General features: G+C 41.7%; 2 long non-coding RNA genes across 3 annotated transcripts in view; one reads left to right on the top strand and one right to left on the bottom strand.

The window, feature by feature from the left end:
* Positions 1–20054, top strand: part of LOC117314099 (uncharacterized) — a 131175-nt gene that overhangs the window by 35463 nt on the left and 75658 nt on the right. The window lies entirely within an intron of this gene.
* LOC141275849 (uncharacterized) overlaps positions 5157–20054 on the bottom strand; it is a 123340-nt gene continuing 108442 nt past the window's right edge. The window contains exon 3 of the long non-coding RNA XR_012324295.1: positions 5157–5295. This is a non-coding gene — a long non-coding RNA (uncharacterized lncRNA). The remainder of the gene's footprint in view (positions 5296–20054) is intronic.

Genomic DNA, 20054 nt, shown 5'->3' with positions numbered 1-20054 from the left:
CTTTGCCTTGTAGAGGTTCAGAGTCTTTCAGATAGCAACTTTTGGACCTTACTCAGCACTAGAAGGTCAGTTCGGGAACCCACCATCAGTTCCAATGCCACTGATTGAAGTTAGTTATTTATACAAATAGACCTCAGTCCCCTCCCACCCCAACAAGCCAAAGATCCTGAAAGGAGCTCCCAGAAACAGAAACATTAATCTCAAAGGCCAACCCAAGTGCCACTTCCACCATGAAGCACACCTGGAGCTCCCACCCCAGATACAAACTCCTTGTAGTCTTTTCTTATTTCTATAAAGTTCTACAAGACTGTTTTACCTCCCTTCCCTCTGTGGTGCAGTGACTTATATGCCTATTTTCTCTACTTCAGGCTAAACTCTCTATGACAGATGTCAGGCTTCATCACTGTAGCCCGAGCAGCACCACACAAAGTCCCTCCTGTAACAGACATTTAATAGGTAATTATGGAGCCAAGTCCCAGGGGACTACTTACAAAGGCCATTTTCTTTGGGCCCTAATATGGTAGGCCCCAAGTAGTAGGGAATTCTCACCCAGTCTATTATAGTCTTTAGGGACAAACCACAGAGGCTGGGATTCCTTGGCTCAGCATGAGGGCTCCCCAGTCTTTCTGTGACTCCAGCAAAAGAGGTCAAGGATTTTCTGACGCTATCTTTTCTCCAAGTCCCCGCTGGCATGTATTATAGTATAGTCAGGATGTTTTCCGCAAAGGATAATGACCTACCCAGGGCTGATACCCAGCCAGTACGAACCTCTATGACATAAAGTCTTACGTCTGTTCTGGTTGGTCAGGGCCTTGTCCCTGGCCTTTCCCACACATCCCTAGGGTCCAGTTTCCCTGAACTCCCCCTGAATTCTCCATTGCTTTTGTATACCCCCTTCCCTCCATCAGGCAGACCCGTATTCATCCTTTGAAGTCCAGCTGAAGAGTCACCTCCTGTGTGGAATCCCTCTGACCGCTCCTCATAGCAGAGTGAACATTCTTTCCTCTACCTTCCCCCAACCCTCTGCATACACTTGCCTACAGCACTTATTCTAGGCTGAAATTGCTTTTTGTTTCCATCTCCCCCACTTATGTGAGCTTACATTTCACTCATCTTAGTAGATCCAGCAAAGCACATTGCCTGGCAGGAGAAGGAGCCCCTCAGCAAATGTTTCATGAATGAAAGAATGAGCATGACCCTTGCAAATGTCTTCCAAAAAAGAAAGCAAGGAAATCCCCCAAGGCACGTGAAATTAAAGTTCTTATTATTTTGTTATCTATATCATGTCTTGCTTTTTCAATTTAAAAATAATAATGGCTAAGATTTATTGAGCACTTGTTAGGTACATTATCATGTTAAAATCCAAAGCAACCATCTGAAGCAGAGATTATTATTACCTTGTTTCACAGTTGAAGAAATGGAAACTGAGGAAGATTAAGAAGGATATCCAGATCCACATAGCTGGTAAGTGGGCGTCTGTTTGGTTCGAACGCCTGCTTTCTCAGCTACCAGACTTTCCACACAGCCTTTCTAATAGGAATTACAGTATGAGCATTTTCCTATCTCTTTAAACTATAATGTGTTTATTATATAAAGGACACGTTTCAACACATGACTGTAGTACCTTGCTACTCAAAGTGTGGTGTGCCAACCTGGTGGCTTGTTAGAAATGCAGATCTCGGGTTCCACCCCAGATCTACTGAATCAAAGTCTGCATTTTAACAAAATCCCTAGTGATGTGTATGTACACTAAAGGTTGAGAAGCACTGGTTTAGATCAGGAGTCCACGAACAACAGCCCATGGGCCAAACCCAGCCCATCCCCCGTTTTTGTACAGCCCATGAACTAAGAATGGTTTTTACATTTTTAAATGGTTGAAAGTTTTTTCGAAATAAGAATACTACTGTATGGTATGTGAAAATCATATGAAATTCACATTTCAATGTCCATAAATAAAGTTTAATTGAAACACATTTTTTGTTACTTTCTGCCTGTGGTTGCTTTTGCACTACAATGACTGGCAGACTTGAGTAGTTATAACAGACTGTATGGCCCACAAAGATATTTGCTATCTGGTCCTTTACAGACAAAAGTTTGCCAATCCCTTCCCAACTCTATCCCACATTCACTGCCACCAGCTCATAATGGGAGTAGGAAAAAGGGCAGCCGCCACTCGGGAAGACTAAGGAGGAAACAGTATTCCTAGGGAGAGCCAGAGTTCAGCTGAGGCCAGGGGGCTGCAGGAACTGCTGGAAGGGGATTTACCATGGAGTAGAAGTCCAGAGGGAGAGGGAATAGGGCTGAGCATATGGTGTGGTAAGACAGTGGTGGTTAGGAAGAGGAAGCACAGAGCAACGAGAAGACAGAGTCCAGAACACAGCCAGTGTGGGGAGTGAGCTCCACAAAGGCGCATGGGAAGGCTGGCCAAGCCCAAAGATGAAAGGTCAAGTGGAGTTCTCAGCCTCAAGTTCCCCCAAGGAGCACAAGTGCAATTGTTTCGAGACTGCTGCAAGTTGAAGAGTCGGGTGTGTCCCAGTTGTTGAAATTGGCGGACTTTTCCTGAGATTTCCAAACTGTGAGGGTGAAAAGCCATTCTCATCCTTAAGAAGAAATTGTAAACTTGATGTCTACAGGGATGAAATTAGCTCTCTGCACCTTTATCTTGAGATGGAATCAGCGGCCTAAGTAAGGAGCTTGTTACATATGCAGACTCCCTACCGCACCAGAAAGAGCCTCATTCAGTGGGAATCTGAAGAGATCTACTGCTTCAGTGAATGAAAGAACTCAGGCCTCTGGAAGGAGTCAGCTTGAATAGGTCATGCTTCTGAAAGTGATCATTTATATGAATGAGAGATTGGTTTCTGGTTTCTGATGACACATAGGACATCAAGAAGAGGCAACAGCATTAGAATTGATGGGCTCTATCTGCTAACGCCAAGAAGCAGGGAAACGGTAGGGGGAAAGCTGCAGGCATCTGGGAAACTCGAGGAAAGGCATTAGCTAGACGGCCTTGGAGGAGCTTGAGGACTGAAGCTAATGGTTCCAATCCAGAGGACACCACCAAATGAGACTCAGATCACACAATGCCAGAGAGCAGATACACCTGCCTCTCCCTATGACAATGAGGATCTCAAGTGATACTTGACAGATTAGGCTGCTCAGGGCTCAGGGTTACCATAGGCAGGTGGCAGATCTAATATGTATTTACATTGCTTTTCTGAACTTTTAAAAATTTCACCCCTATTCCACTGTTCCTAGGTTCTTTCATGACTGTTCCCTGAATATTTATTTTCTCAGGTGCTAGATGGGGGCTCAGTGCCAATTAAATTATGACACTGGACCCCAAGGAATCTCTGACACCAGGGTAGATATGCAGGGGCAACTTATTTTTCACAAGTTACAAAAATAAAAATGTAAGTAATGTGACTACAAGGCATCGTCTCATACATCAATAATTCAGTTTCCTAAAAAAGATGGATATGGAGAAGGACAGGATGGGAAATTAGTGCTTTTTAAAATCTGCTTTGGAGCTGCCTTGCAAAAGCAGTCATCTTCTCTATTTTTCTGTGTTTCCATTCATTGAAGGAAACCATGCTGGAAACCACCACATTTGATGCGCAGCATGAAACATCTGTCCAAACTGTTCTGGCTTCTCATTGAGACATTGGTTCAGCTTTTGCAGGCAGCACCTTGCTGTCTTGAGACAAAAAACATTCCCAGGCTCCTTAAGCTATTATGAAGGGTTGCTATTACAACTGAGTGTACTTAAACGGACTCTCAGCCCACCCAGGAGTATAGGTCTGACCCTTAAGGATAGTAAGTCGGAGTCAGATCCAAGAAAGGCTGACACTCCCTCCCCAGTTATTTTTAAACCCCAGAGGCTGCTTCTGCATATGATATCACTTATGTAACTTCTTTTTGCAAAGACCCCTCTGCTGCCCCAACCCAGCCTCCACACCCATCCCTCCCCTCCCCCGTAGCATCAGCACAATGACACATGTGTTGCTCCACCCCGCTGTGAACTTGCCAACAGTTTAAGGATGTGCTCATTGAGTAAATAAACACACCAAAATGAAGTTGGCTTTTGTGCAACCAGCTTTCAGGAGTTACATTTTGCTCCTTTAGGTTTAAAATTTCAGTGCAGTGGGATAAGAAAATTGCCCAACCTCTACTGCAAAGCTGATTAGGAATTTCCATCACTAGAAATAGCATTATGTTACTTTGGGATAAAAGATTTTTTTAATTTATACTGCAGCTTCCATGTAAGAATATTCATATTAATCTAGAACAATCCTACTGGTTTCTGTATACTGGATTTATAAATGTTTGATAAAAAATCATGTTAAAACTTTTAAATAATTTCTAACAATGACCATCCAATCCAAAAAGTGAGAACTAACTAATGGGATTTTGCTTCAGAGAACCTGGCCTATTACATATGACATTAGATATTCATCTATTTAAAAAGCTGCAAATGTCAATGAAAGAACAAAGCTGTCAAATGCTAGGAGCATTTCATTAAGAAAACAGCCTGATGGGATTTTGATGAAGCTGGGGACTCAGACAAGCTTTACCTGCCAGTGAGACAGCTGTTGATACTGTTTTTGTTGTTACCAAAATGCCAAAAGAGCAGAAAACAGCAATATGCTAACCTGAATTGAAATTTTTCCTTTTCTACATTTCTACTGGCCCAGTCCTATTGTAAATAAAACCTTTATCTAACTAAATTAGCATCAACTTCAATGGAAAATTGTGACATCAGTACTATAGTTAATTTGACGCCCACGGCCAGGCTAAGAGAGGAATAGAATGGATAATCAGCACATCTAGTAATTTAAAAGAATCATTTTAGCGATTTCTTTTAATCTTGTCTACAGCTAAGTGTTTCAGGTAGGGATGCTTTTGGCTGTAGGTAACTGAACAACCAAATAACAATAGTATAAAAAATAGAGTGTTCTAGTTGCTGGATCCCGCCCCAAATTTAGTGGCTTAACATTTATTTTGCTTATGAATCTGCAATTTGGGAAGGGCTTGGGCAGGGGTGGGGGCCGCAGGGAGAGGGTTGTTTGCTCTCCTTGGCATCAGCCAGGGAAGCTTGAAGACTGGGGACTAGAATCCTTTGAAGCCTGATTCACTCACATGTTTGTCAATTCTTGATGGAAATGCAGACCTGGAGGCTGGGGCAGCTGGGGCTCCTCGGGCATCTCGATCTCTATGTGGTCTCTGATGTAGTTTCTCCAGCATGGCAGCTTCAATGTAGACTGACTTCTCACATGTCAACCCAAGGCTCCCAAGCTGCATAAGAGAGAGAGGGATTGATAACGAAGCAGAAACTGTATCACCTTTTATGACTTGGGGAGTCATGCATTATTACTCCTACTGCATTCTGTTTATTGGAAGCAAGTCATTAAGGCTGGCCTATATTCAAGAGAAGAGGAATTAGACTACATCTTTTGATAGGAGGAGTGTCAAGGAATTTGTAGGTATGTCTTAAAACCGCCGTGAAAGGATTTGTTTTTCCTATATGACGTCTATAGGGAAGCAGTTCTGTATAATGTGGCCCTCCTTGATATAATAAAAACCAAGGTTTTTTCTGTAATTCTGCTCTACCATTTTTAGTACATTGCTTTATTGTCTCAAAGTCACAAGATGACTGCTATAGATCCAGACATCGTAACCAAGTTTTTTTGGGTTTTTTATGTGTTTTTTTGCGGTACGCGGGCCTCTCACTGTTGTGGCCTCTCCCGTTGCAGAGCACAGGCTCTGGACGCGCAGGCTCAGCGGCCATGGCTCACGGGCCCAGCCGCTCCGCGGCATGTGGGATCTTCCCAGACCGGGGCAAGAACCCGTGTCCCCTGCATCGGCAGGCGGACTCTCAACCACTGCGCCACCAGGGAAGCCCCGTAACCACGTTTAAGACCAAAAGGGAAAAAAAAAAAAAGGAAGGAGTAGTGCTAGCAGCTTCTGGCTTCTTTTATCAGGAAATAAAAGACCCTTCCCAAAACCCTCCTCAGCGGAGTTCCACTTATGCTGCATTGGCTGGAACTCTGTCAGAAGGCCACCAGTTGCTTCGGGGGAGGTTAGCACAGTGACTGTTTAACTTCATTCTCTGTTGCAGAGGTAGGCAAGGGTGGAGAGATCTGAAAATGGGCATTGGGTCAGCCAAGCCTTGCTTCTGCCCGCACATCAGACCCATAAAATCATGAGTAGGAGGAGTTTCAAAGAGCTGCTTCTCTTCCCTCAGCCAAAGTTAACAGTGAAATGACCCGAAAATGGTTAGCAGAGGAAAAATGCATCAGCTAATGAATGGAATCATTTTCAACTATGTATTTGCAAATAGGATTAAAAGCTAGATATTGAATTAAATGAATCGTTTATACAGTTTAAACAGGAAGCAGAATTGGGTCACCACAGGAACATTTGCCAACAAGATAGGGAGGACAAAGAAGAGCTGAGACCACTAACTTCTGATAAAATGTTACAGCTGCTTCGAAGATTACCTTGGGTTCAGAGGCCCCAGGCTAAAAATAATTTGGGGGCAGGGCAAAAAGGAACTATTACCTTATAAGCCTAACCCAAATTTTATATCTTACTTTATAAAACATTTTTTTTAGCCTTCCGTTGCCACTAGTCAATAGAAACAGGAAAAATACTGTGAGTTGATGGATTTTATTTAACCTATCTGCAACAATTATTCGAATTTAAGCTTTAAAGTTTTATAACATTTAACTAAAGAAAAAAAAATCAAAACTGCTTTCTTTCTCCCTGCAAGCACAGAGCTCGCCAGGTCTATTGTCTCATGCTATAGTCTCACACAAGAATAAAGAAATTGCACTATAGCAGATATTTTCCGGATGCTTCCCCCCATACAAGCATTAGCACATGACCTCAATAGCTAAGACTGAAGAATGAGACAACCAGATTTACTGACTCTGATGGTGTATAGAGCTCTTCCTTGAGTAAACTAACACATTCATGAAAACACATGTACTTAAGGGCGAGGGCTGAATATGAAGAAATAATATGCCCACAGTGAGAATGCAAGTAATCTCAGGCTATAACTCGCAGTGAGTTTAAGGGAATAAATGAGTGGTTAATTCTCAAAAAAAAGAAAAAGGAATAGGGAATAGGAAACCTTACCCTTCATAATGAAAGAATTCTGGCATAAAGAAATTAAATAATTTATCCAAAGTGATATGCCACATATGAAACAGAAAAAAAGCCCAGGCATTTCTATTTATAGTTTAATTTGGAATAGGAAATCATGCAGGTCTTTATTCTAAACAATGACCACTTGATTTAACACAAAATAGACACCTCTTAAAATCATAAAGCATACATTATGGGAGTTACCAATCCTTTTTTATAATCTGTAAGCTAGCACTCTGTTTTCAGTGTTTTTATCATCTGTAAAATTTAATTAAGAAGCAAAGAATAGGCTTATAATGAGCATGACTGCACATATTTCTTACTCATATTTCAAATTATAATCATACCATGATGAATCTTGATCCTCACACAGTACAACAAAATTATATATTTGAACTTTTCCTTATTAAAAAAAAATACCAATTTAAAGACAGACTATAAGTTACTTCAGGTACTCCCAAGCCACATAGCAAAATTCTGAAGTGCAGAAACTATCATAAACTTATTTTATAACTCTCCAAAGCAACTGTCAAGTTCTAGGCCTAGAATAAGTGTTTGATTCATACTCTCAAAATTACATTGACTGTTCAACATGTCTTATAAACATATATATATTTTTCATATACGAAAATATTTCTGAGATCGAATATTCCCCACACTCATTTCTAACTAGAAATTCCCATTGGGTTTATTTTTGTTTTTGTTTTTGTTTTGCGGTACGCGGGCCTCTCACTGTTGTGGCCTCTCCCGTTGCAGAGCACAGGCTCCGGACTCCCATTGGGTTTTGAATGAAAAGGTTTATTAGAAATTACTCAATTAGGTGACAAGATTAATAGTCCCTATTAAACACTAATTTGCTTTTTATCCTGCAAAGACTACCACAGACATAAAACAGGTGTTGGCCACCCCTGGAACATATATCTGATGATAAGACAGCAAGCAAGCTGATGGTAATTTGGTACATGAGCTATTGTTCATTCCATGCCTCCCTTTCCACTGTCAGTTTTGCTAAAACTGAAACTTAACAGCAAATGCTTCTGTTTTCTACATTGTGTCTGACATCCTCGGCGCTGGTAGTTTTCAGATATGTGTGGGACAAACACACACACACTGAGTCTAGATAAACAAGCACTTAACGGGACTTCCCTGGCGGTCCAGTGGTTAAGACTTCGCCTTCCAATGCAGGGGGTACGGGTTCGATCCCTGGTTGGGGAGCTAAGATCCCACAGGCCTTGGGGCCAAAGAAACCAAAGCATAAGAAAACAGAAGCAATATTGTGACAAGTTCAATAAAGACTTTAAAAAATCATAAAAAAAAAGAAAAAGCACTTATCAAGTATCTACTACCAGGTGCCAAGCTTGTATTGTAGATACAGTGCCAAAAGGGGCAGGCCCTGGCTGTCTTAATTCACACCTGAGGTCATTATTTGCTAGCTATATAGCCTCAGGATCAGTCTTTCTAAGCCCTAACTTCTTTATCTGCACAATGAGGATACTAATAATACCTACCTCATGGGAGTTTTTTGAATATTAAATAATTCATATACAGAGCCTGGTACCTAGTGAGTGCAATAAACTCTGCTATCGTCACCATCATCATCATCGTTATCACAGCATGGTCTCTCAATTTTATTTGCCCAATTGGGGGAAAAGACACAAACACATCGTTCTCTTTTTCTTTTTTTTCCTTTTTTCTGCTGGGGTACGTGCAGCTCAGAGAACAGGCACTTGTCTCAACCTGGAATTCAAGGAAGGTCCCTGAGCTGAGACTTGAAAGATGAGTAGAGTTAGCCAGATGAGGGAGAAAGGTGTTCCAGAGGGAAGAGCTTGAGCAAAGTCACAAGCAGCATGTTGTGTACAGAAACTGAATGTGGTTTTCTGTAATTGGACAGGAAGTTCACTGTGGGGAGTTGTAGAAAATGAGCTTCATAAGGAAGGTGAGAACCAAGTTATGGGAGGTCTTACATACCATGTTAAGATGACTAATTTTCTTCCTGTAGACCAAATTTCCTAAGCCAAGTTATATAAAGTACTTCATAGAGATATTTCATGAGGTGTTCCTCAAAATAATAGCTTTACTGTGACTTGTGCCTGGAAATATCCTCAATTTTACCCCTGCTGAGTGATTCATAATGCATACATCATCAGCATATTGAAGGCTCTGAAAAGTCCTGCAATAAAAGGGCCTCTTTATCTCAGGTTAGCACAATATTTTTTTTTTTTTTTTTGTGGTACGCGGGCCTCTCACTGCTGTGGCCTGTTGCACTGCGGAGCACAGGCTCCGGACGCACAGGCCCAGCGGCCATGGCTCGCGGGCCCAGCCGCTCCGCGGCACATGGGATCTTCCCAGACTGGGGCACGAACCCATGTCCCCTGCATCGGCAGGCAGACTCCCAACCACTGCGCCACCAGGGAAGCCCAGCGCAATATTTGTTAATTGATTTTACTGCAAGACATCATTTTTACAGAATGCTGAGGTTTTTCCAGGTTTTAATCAGAATAATGAATTAGACACTTTAGCTTAGTAAAATCACTGTAGCTAAGGAGATGGATTTCAAAGGAGCATGACTGGAGCGTGTGAATGAGATGATGATGATCCAGGGTGGAGGAGATGTAAAGATTCAAGGTGTAAAACCTAGAAGGTAAAACCTATAAGTTTTACTGATAGAGTGGAGTGAGGGAGATGGCTGTTTAGAATGATACCTAGAGTTCTGGCTCGAGCCAAAAGAATAGTAGTGCCCCTTGCTTCAAAAGGAATACAAGAAAACATGACACAGGGGAAAGAATAAGAGGTAGGTAAGATAAAGAATTCAGTTTGGGACATGAAAAGTTTGAAACACATGTGAAATTTCCAAGTGAAATTATAGGTAGCAATTAAGTCAACAATTGTTCAGCCCCAGTCTAAACCAGGGTCATCTGACAAATAATTCCCTGATCATCCTAATCGGAATTTCAAAGTTAATTTAATATTCCATTATGCATTATGTTAATTTTAACAGCATATTTGCGAATAATAAGATTAGCATTTGGTCATATTAAAAAAAATTCAGGGGCTTCCCTGGTGGCGCAGTGGTTGAGAGTCCGCCTGCCGATGCAGGGGACACGGGTTTGTGCCCCGGTCCGGGAGGATCCCACATGCCGCGGAGCGGCTGGGCCTGTGAGCCATGGCCTTTGAGCCTGCGCGTCTGGAGCCTATGCTCCGCAATGGGAGAGGCCACAACAGTGAGAGGCCCACGTACCGCAAAAAAAAAAAAAAAAAATTCAGGGTTTTCTTAATGCATTTCTAAATTAAAATATGCAAATGGACGTACATAGACAGGTGAATCTCAAATCACTCAAGGTAAATTACTTAAATTCTCACTTAAAACATGAATCTGCAGTAGAGCTACTGTCATAATTCAGATTACTGTTACAAATCTATATAAAGGAATTAATTTTTCATGTATGTTGTAGTGCATCATTTATTAAAACCGATTTGTTTTCTTCCTGTTCTATCTCTAAGCTCTTTGAAAGTAGGAGACACATCTTCATCTTTGTGCCCTGAGCGTCTGAAACAGTTGTTGACACACATAAAATATACATTAAAATTTTTTGAGTAAAATTAATTAGAGCAGGTCACAGTAATAAATACAAAATAATGTTTACAATTCTACTCTCTCTCTAGTTGATCTCATCCACCTTCTGAGCTTTCAATATGATCTACACGCTAATAACTCCCAAACTGTTATCAGTTCTGCCCTCCCTGGAAATTCAGACTTTTATTTCCAATCTTACTTGACTCTCCCATTTGAATGTTCAACAAGGACCTTAAACATAGTGTGTCCCTGGTGATACTGCTAGTTGTTTGCTTTCATAATATCCATTCACCCCTTACTCCTTTTTAAAATACCCCATTTTTATTTATTGAAACAATGTGTCCAGCTAAAGAGCTCAGCCTCCCTTGCAGCTAGAGATGTTCACATGACATAATTTTGGTCAATGAGATAAAAGTAGAGGTCTACTGAGGATTTCTGCAAATTTTTTTGCTTTCTTGACCTAGACACCACCCTCTTCCTCCTTTCAGCTTCCTCCTTCTCCCATCCAGAGTGCTGATGCTACGCCTGGAGCTGTAGCACTCCTGTTACATTGATGGGAATGAAAGACATGCTAAACAAGGACTTTCAGACCTGTTCCTTTTCTAGTTATACACATCTCGATTTCTGCCTTCACCATCCATCCGGTAACTTAAGCCAAAACAACAACAAAAAATAGGTACATCCTTGATGCTTCCTCCTGGTTCTACCTCTAAACTGTGTCTTCAAACCCACCTCTCCATTTCTGCTATCCAGCCAACCCATCATTGTAGCCTCCCACTGCTCTCCCTGCTACAATCCATCCTCCACACAGCACCCAGAGTGGTCTTTTGAAAACACATATCAGGTTAAGTCACTCCCTATTTTAAAACCTTCAAATTGCTTCCTATTTTGTTTATAATAATATCCACATGCCCGCCCATGGCTTACAGGGCTCTGCATGATCTGACCTCATCTTGTACCCTTTCCCATCTTACTCACTGTACTCAAGCTGTACCACCTTCACTTCATTCCTCAAAACCACCAAATGTATTCCCATCTTAGGGCTTCTGTATGTGATGGTCCCTCTGCTTCAAATGCTCTTCTACCTGGCTCTTCCCATTGTTGGCTCCTCTTCATTGAGGTCTCAGCTCAAATGTCCCCTCCTTAGGGAGGTCTTCTCTGACCACTTCATCTCCCCTGTGATTCATTATTCCTGCACCCTGTGTTATTTCCTTCATATGCTCATCATTATCTAGAATTATCTTGCTTATTTAGTTGTTTACTTGTCATTTTTCTTCTCCCCTTCTAGATTATGAGCTTCATGAGTGCAGCTTATTGTGTCTCTTATTCCCTGCTGTATCCCCATGTCTAGAACAATGTTTGGCACAGAGTAGCCCCTTGATAAATATTGTTTTTAACGAATGAATTAAAAAAATCTTTTTTGTTCTTTAGTCTATTTTATTTTATTTTTAAAATTTATTTATTCAGCGTTGGGTCTTCATTGCTGCGCGGGCTTTCTCTACTTGGAGGCGAGTGGGGGCTACTCTTCATTGTGGTGCACAGGCTTCTCATTGTGGTGGCTTGTCTTCATTGCAGAGCATGGGCTCTAGGCCCATGGGCTTCAGCAGTTTTGGCACGCAGGCTCAGTAGTTGTGGCACAAGGGCTTAGTTGCTCCATGGCATGTGGAATCTTCGTGGACCAGGGCTCGAACCCGTGTCCCCTGCATTGGCAGGCGGATTCTTAACCACTGAGCCACCAGGGAAGTCCCAGATGAATTTTTTTAAAGAAACCAACACACAGTCTTGGAATCTTAGAAATCTGCCAAAGTTTATGGTTTTGAAAACATATGAATTTTCTTGTCTAAAACCTCGAATAGCAAAAGAGATTTTTAGATTTAAATAAAAGCTTATTCCAGCATATTTGACTCAGAAATAACCAAATGTACTTAATCCTATTAACTATCCGCTATCACAGGTAAATATTTTTGCTTACCACATATACTCTTGAACCTAGTTATAGTAACATAGTAAGGGATTAGATCCCTGATACAAGTTGCCAAGTGTCATGTTTTTATATAAAACAAGCCCTTAGGAGTTTGGAAGGGAGCCCAAGAGACTCAAAGTTCAAAGCTTCCGGATCCATTTACATGTGGTAGCACTAGGGAAAGGCTATCCTTCAGACTATTCCTATGGACAGCATAGAAAGCCCGTGTTTTTTTTTCCGAACTCTTCAATTTCAATCCAATGAAAAAAAGCATGTAGGAAAAATGTTCAAGGTAATCAATACAGCCTCTTTAAGGGACAGATGCTTTCAAATCCACAAGGAGAAGTGTATACATTTCTGGTCAGTTCTTTTTCTAGATGGTTTTTTTCAACAATTTGGAGGTTTTTTAGGGTTTTGTCAGTATTTTCATTAGTAAATTCTTAGTGTTGGAAGGAAAGGGAGAAAAAAGTCTTACACCACCACCCTTCCCAGAACTGCTACAGAGGCTAGTGGCAGAGTAAGTTAAAAGGCTCAGTGTCTGGAGCTCCCAAAGACGTTGTCGTATTGCGCTGTGGACAGCCCAGGACAGAAGAGGGGAGCGGCAGGTGCTGGGACAAGTCAGGGCACATACAGAACACAAGGTCCTAGGCAGTAACAAGGAACTCTCAAAAAGCAAGAACACTCTCATCCCTTGGATTCTTTCATTTCCTCTGCTTGCTTCTTAGAGTGTGGTCTGTAAAGTCCTGAGGAAATTTTCAGGGGATCCAAGAGATCAAAACTATTTTCATAATAATGTTTAAAGAATGATTTGCCTTTTTCACTATGTGGACATTTATATTGATGGTGTAAAAGTAATACTGGGTCAAACTGTCAGCACCTTTGTACATGTCAAAACAGTGGCACCAAACTTTACCCAGTAATCATCAAATTCTTCACCAGCACAAACTCACAGGACAAAAGGAGAGAAAGCCAGTTTTACTTAAGAATGTCCTTGATGAAGTGTTAAAAATTGTCAACACTTCAGGGCAGGTCTTTGTAATACGCTGACAAACTGGGAAGTACACAGAAGGCACTTCTGCTCCATACTGAGGAGCATACTGATAGAATGGGTACTGCCAAGATAAATACTTGTGTTATTGTTTGAGTTACAAGCTGAACTAACCATTTTTTTCATGAAACACCATTTCTCCTTGAAAAAATAACTTATTCAGATTTAGGAATTTGGCAGACATTTTCTTGAAAATGAATAAAATGAGCCTGTTATTTCAAAGAAAACATTTGGCAATATTTGTTGCCAAATAACCTTTAAGAAACCAACTCCCAGTAAGATTTGGGTAATCTACAATTTTGCAGAAAAGCTACTAAAATACTCCCCCCCTTTTCCAACTACATACCTCTGTGACAGCAGATTTTCTTCATATACTTCAATGGAAACAACATCTACCAGACTGAATGCAGAAGCCAATATAAGAATCCAGTTTGTCTTCTATTAAGTCAGACATAAAAAGATTTGCAAAAAATATAAAACAATGCCATGCTACTCACTAATTTTTTTGTTTGTTTTGGAAAATAAATATATATTATATAAAATATGTTAATTTACCTGTAGTGGGTTTATTGTTTTCAAATGAATTAATAATAAATGTTTTCTAAATGTGTTAGTTTTGATTTCTAGTATAGTTAATATTCATAGATATAACCCCCAAAACAAAAGCTCTTTGGAATCCTCAACAATTTTAAAGAGTATAAAGGAATCCTGAGACCAAAACTTGGTATAGTAGATAGTTAAAATAGAAATGTATACTAGAAATATATAACAGAACTATGTAGTAGAAATAGAAAAATGTGTAATAGAAATATATAACAGAAATGCAAATCCTTCATTTCTAATAGCATAGATCAGATCATTTTCATTCTACTGCAAAAAAAGAGATAGCCTTATTATACAGTTAAAGTAAAAATACAAAGAGCAGAGTCCAGGTTGCCACCTAGCATGTCCTCACAGTAACCAGTGGCTTGTGGGAGTTAAAAAGCTGTCAGGATGCAGTGGCAGGTGGGCTAGTGGCACAGGAAAGTGCCAGCAGTGACTGGACTGGGGAATTAAAAAATGCATAATGGGGGCTTCCCTGGTGGCTCAGTGGTTGAGAGTCTGCCTGCTGATGCAGGGGACACGAGTTCGTGCCCCGGTCCGGGAAGATCCCACATGCCGCGTAGCGGCTGGGCCCGTGAGCCATGGCCACTGAGCCTGCGCGTCTGGAGCCTGTGCTCCGCAATGGGAGAGGCCACAACAGTGAGAGGCCCACGTACCGCAAAAAAAAAAAAAAAAAAAAGGCATAATGGGATAAAATGCTCAGTTGCTTTATGGGCCTTTCTGAATGCAGAGATTTGAATAATGAGAAATGTACTCTGACACAAGATTACTTTTTTAGATAAGTGTGTGTTTTCCCTTCTGTTTTTCCCCTTTGAGGTCCTCATTCATGTGAGTACAGGCTCTATGCTCCCTTCCCTCAGGGAAAGTTTGAGGTTGGAATTTCTAAACTTTGTTTTAAAAGGCATTAAGGAGAATCCAGTTAAACCTGGGGAGGGGACTTCCCTGGCGGTCCAGTGGTTAAGATTCCGTGCTTCCACCGCAGGGGGCACGGGTTCAATCCCTGGTCAGGGAACTAAGATCCCGCATGCCAAACGACACGGCCAAAAAAATCAAAAGACAAAAAAAAAAAAACAAAAAAAAAAACCTGGGGAGGAATATCCCCTATCTAAAAGGAGAGTCTCTCTGACTTGGGGGGAGGAGTCAAAGTCTAGGGTCCCCTGTGTCCTGCCTTACTTCCTGCCAGTGCCCCAGGGACACAGCAGTACCTCAGAGAGACTGGCCATCAGTGTACCACTCAGAACATTGGCCCGGGCTTCTCCAGCCACAACAGTGGTTCCCATGCTCCAGAGGTGGCATGGGAACCCGCAGAGGGGAGACCCTCAAAGGCTGCAAAGGGAGAGATAGTGACATCTCAGCAGTAACCAGTGTGGCCAGATGGCTGATGCCTTCCTGGGCCTCTGGGGTGTCTCAGCTCTGCTTGAGAGCCTGGAACCTTGACACAGCCTCCAATGGGAAACCCCAAGAAGGAGGAGCTGAATTCTTCACTAGCCCTTTGGAATGTGGGGAGAGGGTCAAAGTTAGCTAGTGAATTAAAAGTAGAGAAGTATGAATATTATTTGTCAATAAAAAGGAATGAAGTGGTGTTGCATGCTAAAACAAGGATGAACCTTAAAAACATTATGCTAAATGAAAGAAGTCAGTCATAAAAGGTCATATATTGTGTGATTCCACTTATAGGAAATGTTCAGAATAGGCAACTCTACAGACAGAAAGTTGTTAGTGGTTACCTGGCGCTGGGGAAATAAGGGGTAAATACTGAAGAGTAGGTGATTTTGTTTGGAGAGGGGTGATGAAAATGTTATAAAATTGACTGTGGTGACGGTTGTACAACTCTGTGACTATACCCAAGAAGTGAATTTTATACTTAAAATGGGTGAATTATATGGTATATGATTTATATCTCAATGAACCTGTTACCACAAAAAAAAAAAGTACAGAAGTGTGATGTCAGCCCATTTTACAAAGTTAAAGCTTTACTAAGTTATTTTATGAGGTTGCATCAAGATGCGGTAGTAACTTCTGAACACACACACTGTACCGTCTCAGTGCGTAGTCAGAAAGCCCATAGCACATGTACTGGGGAAAGGTGCAGCAGAGGGCAGAACGTGGGCTCCAGGGAACGGGGGGAGGGGACAGGGCAACAAGTGGTCTCAGCAAGTGGTCTGTACCACCGAGGAACCAGACATGCCACCAGGGCACCATCGTGGGGAACACCAGAGCAAGCAATATTCAGAGATGTGAGAGGACAGCCAACATTAAGGACATCCTCAGCAGACTGCAAGTCTCCCACCTCAGAGAAGGCATCCAGTGACAGAGTCCTGCCCCAGCACATGGTTGCAATGAGGGCTGCAGCCCTGGAGAGACTGGGCAAGCTATCCAGGAAGGACCTGAGGCAACCCAGCAGGGAGCTAAAGTGTTAATAATAATATAAGTATATAATTGATGTCATTTATGTCTAATAATATGAAATATAAGTCAGACAAGCTCTATAATAGTAACAATAGCAAACACTAATTGCCAGGCACTGTTATATGTACTTTACATTTTTAATGTATTAAATCTTCACAACAACCTTCTGAAATCACTTTTATTCTCCCCATTTTACAGGTGGAAAGTTGAGTCATGGAAAGATGAGGAAACTTGACTAAGCTCATTAGCAAGGGCAGAGTTGAGATTAAAACACAGGCCCCATCCTAACAACTCTACCATGCTGCATTTAGGGTAGAGGCTGACTTATTACAACTGATTGACCAGGACCACAGAAACCATGGTTGATGTTGAATCCCCCTCAGCATTGAACGAGAAGTCTTTAAAGCCCTTCCCACAGAGGAAGGATTGATCCTAGAGCCTGGGCTGGGACGGAGCCTGCAGGTAGTCGTTAAGTGATGGCCTTTCTAGAGAGAAGCAGGATAGGGAACCAGGCAACAGCAGACAGGTATTATTTTCTTCTTTCACAGCTGAGGAATCTGAGGCTCAAAGAAGTTACACAATTTGGCTGAAGACCCAGTAAACAACAGAGTCAGGACTGGATCTCAGACCTCCTGATTCCAAGATGGAAGCTGTGACCTGACTTTTGGAAATGGGCAGGCAATGTCAAAGAGTAGGTGAACTGGGAAGTAGGATAGCAGAATGGTTAAAAAACATGTGCTTGGTGGCCAAACTCCAGCTATGCCAATTACCTTATGATCTTGAAAGAGCTACTAAGCTCAGTCTCAGCACCTTCACCTATAAAAAAGGTTTAGTAATAATAATAATGTCTGCCTAATGGAGTTGCTATAGGAATTGTTTGAAAAACTGTATGTAGGGCTTCCCTGGTGGCACAGTGGTTGAGAGTCCGCCTGCCGATGCGGGGGACACGGGTTCGTGCCCCGGTCCGGGAGGATCCCACATGCCGCAGAGTGGCTGGGCTCATGAGCCATGGCCGCTGAGCCTGCGCGTCCAGAGCCTGTGCTCCGCAACGGGAGAGGCCACAACAGTGAGAGACCCGCGTACCGCAAAAAAAAAAGAAAAACTGTAAAAATCTGATCACCCAATATACAGTAGGTGCTCAATAAGTGGTAGCTGTTTGAGCAGCCGTTCCTCTTATTATACTGCTGAGTGACGACAAGCTCTGAGGCAGCCGAGATCTTTCCCCTGAGCCATTTTACTTCCTGGCTCAGAATATCAGTGCTGAAAGGCACATTAGAATGTACTTTAATCTCATTCTCTTTTTTTAACAGATGGGAAACTTGAGGGTCAGAGCAGTTACATATGTTGCCCAAGGTTTTATAGCTAGTTACCAGGAGAGCAAAAACAGGTATTTTATTTGTCAGCTTAAAATTTTTAAAAGCTGTTAAGAGGAGATGGAAAAGAAGAAAGCTTAAGAAGAAGTAAAATTGTGACAACCTCAGGTAGCCCTTCAATCAGGGATGTAAGGTAGCAGGAAAAGGCTTGCCATACCTGAGAAAAGCTGTATGACTGATGATGCTCTGGCAGAGCCTCCCCCCACTGTCAGCGTGCACAAGCGAAGGGACGCTTCCCAGCCAGCAGGAAGTATTGCTTTCAGATATTCATCCCATATCATCCTACCCTTAGGTAGTGGTATAGTGTGTACTGAACAAAGGAAACTTGACCTTGGGTGATAACACAAGAGAAGTTAACAAAAGGGTGGGAACCAGTATCTTGGAAAGCATATGGTAGGTATGGGATTAGTGTCAGCAAAAGGATCAAAGGCAAGAAAAAAAAAAGTCCTTTTATAATTCTTGAGTGGATTGCCTTCGCTTGCTGAAAGACTAGCTGAAAATTGAATGAAATTAACAAGCAGGTGTTAGATGGGGATGCAGAACGTTAGAGAAGGTGTATTGAACTGAACAGGTAATAAAGAGCCTTGAGAATAAGGTTTGAAGGAAGCAAATGTGTGCCTTTGCACACGTGCACACATGTATATTTAGCAGAGAGTGCCTGTCTTCCCCCTTTGCATTTAATTTAAGAGCTGCCCTCAAAGGCAAATTAAATGTGTCCACTGTGCTATTTACAAGTGTCGGGGGAGGTTAGGGGGCATGATGGGAGATGTGGTGGGAGTATGACAGGGCAAGGCAGTTAAGGATTAAGGAGCAGAGATTCCAAACTGAAATTGCTGGGTCCACCTGCTATGCATTAATTATGCAACAATTACTATTTAGTGTCACTGCTGCATCTTTTAAGAAAAAGAAGTACACTTGGGAAACACTTGACAGATCTACTCACCAAAGAAAGAAAAGGTTAGAATTTTGTATGTTTTTTTGACCATATATATATATATATATATATATAAAATATATTTTTAAAGACAGTCCAGAGGCCGGACTAAGCAAGGCCTTCAGGTCCTAGTAAATATCTTTAATATTTTTTTTAACATCTTTATTGGAGTATAATTGCTTTACAATGGTGTGTTAGTTTCTGCTTTACAACAAAATGAATCAGTTATATATATACATATGTTCCCATATCTCTTCCCTCTTGGGTCTCCCTCCCTCCCACCCTCCCTATCCCCTCCAGGCGGTCACAAAGCACCGAGCTGATCTCCCTGTGCTATGCGGCTGCTTCCCACTAGCTATCTACCTTACGTTTGGTAGTGTATATATGTCCATGCCTCTCTCTCGCTTTGTCACAGTTTACCCTTCCCCCTCCCCATATCCTCAAGTCCATTCTCTAGTAAGTCTGTGTCTTTATTCCTGTCTTACCCCTAGGTTCTTCATGACATTTTTTTCCCTTAAATTCCATATATATGTGTTAGCACACGGTATTTATCTCTCTCTTTCTGACTTACTTCACTCTGTATGACAGACTCTAGGTCTACCTACCTCATTACAAATAGCTCAATTTCGTTTCTTTTCTATGGCTGAGTAATATTCCATTGTATACATGTGCCACATCTTCTTTATCCATTCATCCGATGATGGACACTTAGGTTGTTTCCATCTCCGGGCTATTGTAAATAGAGCTGCAATGAACATTTTGGTACATGACTCTTTTTGAATTATGGTTTTCTCAGGGTATATGCCCAGTAGTGGGATTGCTGGGTCATATGGTAGTTCTATTTGTAGTTTTTTAAGGAACCTCCATACTGTTCTCCACAGTGGCTGTATCAATTTACATTCTCATCAACAGTGCAAGAGGCTTCCCTTTTCTCCACACCCTCTCCAGCATTTATTGTTTCTAGATTTTTTGATGATGGCCATTCTGACTGGTGTGAGATG

The sequence above is a fragment of the Tursiops truncatus genome, chromosome 11, assembly GCF_011762595.2.
Source record: "Tursiops truncatus isolate mTurTru1 chromosome 11, mTurTru1.mat.Y, whole genome shotgun sequence".
Lineage (NCBI taxonomy): Eukaryota > Metazoa > Chordata > Mammalia > Artiodactyla > Delphinidae > Tursiops > Tursiops truncatus.
This window is presented reverse-complemented; position numbering and strand designations above follow the sequence as displayed.